This window comes from Gallus gallus, chromosome 2 (assembly GCF_016699485.2).
Source record: "Gallus gallus isolate bGalGal1 chromosome 2, bGalGal1.mat.broiler.GRCg7b, whole genome shotgun sequence".
Classification (NCBI taxonomy): Eukaryota; Metazoa; Chordata; class Aves; order Galliformes; family Phasianidae; genus Gallus; species Gallus gallus.
This window is the reverse complement of record NC_052533.1, coordinates 114866798-114869248: the sequence shown is the minus strand read 5'-3', so window position 1 is coordinate 114869248 and position 2451 is coordinate 114866798. Positions and strand designations below refer to the sequence as shown.

The following is a 2451-nucleotide window of genomic DNA, read 5'->3' as shown; positions in this document are numbered from 1 at the left end:
GTCTACTGTATGTCAAAACATACGGTGTTTATGTATACATACACACATTTAACAGCAGGACTGTCAGTACTTACTAATTTAGTAGTTTGACTCAGCTCGTGCTTTCATTGGGATCTATTTCCTGCAAATTAAGAACATATGTGTTAGTATGGGAACATACAAGAAGGTACTTACTTAAACAACAATATTTTTATTTCAGGCTCCTTTGACTTTAACATACACGAATACTAAATGGTGACATTTCATACCGTATGACGCTGATGACACAAACCCTGCTTCAGGCAAGGTGAGCTTTGTTCTCTCTCTCTTTTTTTTTTTAATTACAGCTTTTGTCACAGCTTTGATGTTGGTAAGCCTTGTGAGAGTAGGTTTGTAATGTATGTTAGTTTCTCGTTTGCTTTTTGTCGTTCCTCCAGAGGTGTATTATGGGATGTGCCAAGGGCTGAGGTTCTGGTGTGCGTGTGCAGGGGGCGCTGCAAGCCAAGGTTTCTCGCGAGCTCTGCTCCATTGCCACCTCCCCGCCCGAAAGGAGGGACGTGAAGATGCACGCATGTAAACATACACATGTGAGGATGTATGTACATCCACACCCATAAGGCTTTATTATGCAAATAAATGGAGTCTTAAGACTTTTGTGTAAGGAAGTATCTGGAAAATGCACAGATTGTGCTACAGTGAATCTCGGGAAGATTTTCCTCTCTTGAGCCGTGTAATAATTTTCAGTAGATGAATCTGCTTCTGAAGTTGAGGCAAAGGTGTATGAAATAAGAAACCATGTGCTGTTCTGATTATTTGTTTTGACCTCTAAAGCAAAAAGCACACTAATATTAATAAAGGAAAAATACTGATGATTGTGCCCTACCATAAACATTCAGGAATCGAGCAAACACCACGGACAAGTGTCTTCAAACACCAACTCCAGGAATGCCCTTCTCACTGTCGCAGGAAGATACTCCATGGTTTGTCGGCTCAGAAACTCCCAACCCATAGCCTTAATGCTGGTGAGCATTTCTCCTAAAAGCTGTGCAGAGTTCATGTTTTTATAAATGCAGCCACAAGAGGATGTGGTGAGATGTTTGGGGTGCTTCCTTTTTTAATATATAAGTGGGTAGTGGTTAGAGCAGCCACCCAACAAGTGGGATGGCTGGGCATGATTGAACCCACATTTCTCAGTTCTCTCTTCTCAAGTACATGAGTAACCACAGGGCATCAGTGTTTCAGAGGAGGAAAAAAGGGGAGGGCGGAGGGTTGTCCTTGTACTTGGTGTGGAGATTGTGCTCCTCACGGGGTTGCTAAGGGCTGCTCTTGTATCCCTACCTTGATCCATCATCAGTCAGCAGCAGAGGGGAGGCCTTGCAAGTGGGAACCTCACTGCTTCCTCTCTAGGAACAGACACCGCTGCCCACATTTTTACTTGCTCTTGGGAAGAAAACGAAAAAAAAAAAAGGATCAGTATACATCTGGTTTGCCCCACACACCTTCAGAAAGAGGACGAAGGGTGTTTCTGGCCCACCTGGCACATACCCAGGGCCCTGTGCAGCAGATGGATATGCAAGCACCAGAGGTTTTGTAGGTTTCAATGACTTCCTCTTGCCGGGCCTGTGAGGTGCAGGTGCCTCCAAGACCAGTCAGCCCTGGAAGTAATTGTAACACTGTGTTTTGGGACGCAGGAGTTTGTTCTGGTGATTCTCTCCAAGCAAGCAGTGCTTGCTGTGCAAGTGTGCCCCTGCCTGTAGCAATGCCTCACACCTGAAGTGCTGTGGGCTCAGAATACCTCCCTTTAGAACTGTCACAGATTTGGGCTGCGTGTGCCAGGAGAAAGCGCAGGTTGGCAAAGCACACAAGCTTGGTGTGTAAGTATGTGTGGTATTGTGTGGCTTTTCACTTTTTGGGTGGCAACTGCTTCTCGTGTGGTGCATGAAAAGCGCTATTTAGTATTATTAATAATAATAATAGTCATAAAGTGCTCTCCAAAACCAGCATGACGGTAACTGGACCCACAGTCTCTCTCCCCACAAGAAATGAGGACCGCGCGCCATGTTCCGCCGCGCCCGCTAAGCTGTGAGGGGCGGAACGGCAACTGTTGCCAGTTCCCTTCGATAGCTCAGCTGGTAGAGCGGAGGACTGTAGAGGCGCCGCCCGCGGGAATCCTTAGGTCGCTGGTTCGATTCCGGCTCGAAGGAAGCTCGATTTTGCCCCGCAAGGCCGTGGCCGTTTTTTTCCCTCTCGAGAGCGATTAACCGTTCCTGCGACCCCGCGGGGGCTGCGCTGGCCCTGTCCGCGCGGGGCGGGCGTTACCAGGCGGCGGCGGGCGTTAGGAGAGGCCTCGCGGCCTCGTTACGCGCCGGCCCCGCCACTCCTCCTTCCCCCCCCTCCCCCCCCACCCGCGCCTCGGGCTGGCGCGAGGATTCGCGCGGCCCCGCCTCCCCCTGGCCCCGCCCGCGCCCGTGT

The 2451-nt window shown here is 49.6% G+C and overlaps 1 long non-coding RNA gene and 1 other non-coding gene across 3 annotated transcripts; one reads left to right on the top strand and one right to left on the bottom strand.

Annotated features, from left to right (window-relative positions):
- Window positions 1-2334, bottom strand: LOC121109550. 2 transcript variants are annotated; one of them, XR_005856118.2, is made up of 3 exons: window positions 1525-2334; window positions 863-1419; window positions 1-121 (listed from the first exon to the last, which is right to left on the bottom strand). It is a non-coding gene; the product is annotated as an uncharacterized LOC121109550 (long non-coding RNA). The 2 variants fall into 2 exon arrangements; XR_005856116.2 differs by lacking the exon at window positions 1-121 and having other exon boundaries at window positions 281-1021; window positions 1318-1419.
- On the top strand, window positions 2094-2183 carry TRNAY-GUA. Its single transcript is given in 2 exon segments — window positions 2094-2130; window positions 2148-2183. It is a non-coding gene; the product is annotated as a tRNA-Tyr (tRNA).
- Window positions 2335-2451: the final 117 nt, after the last annotated feature.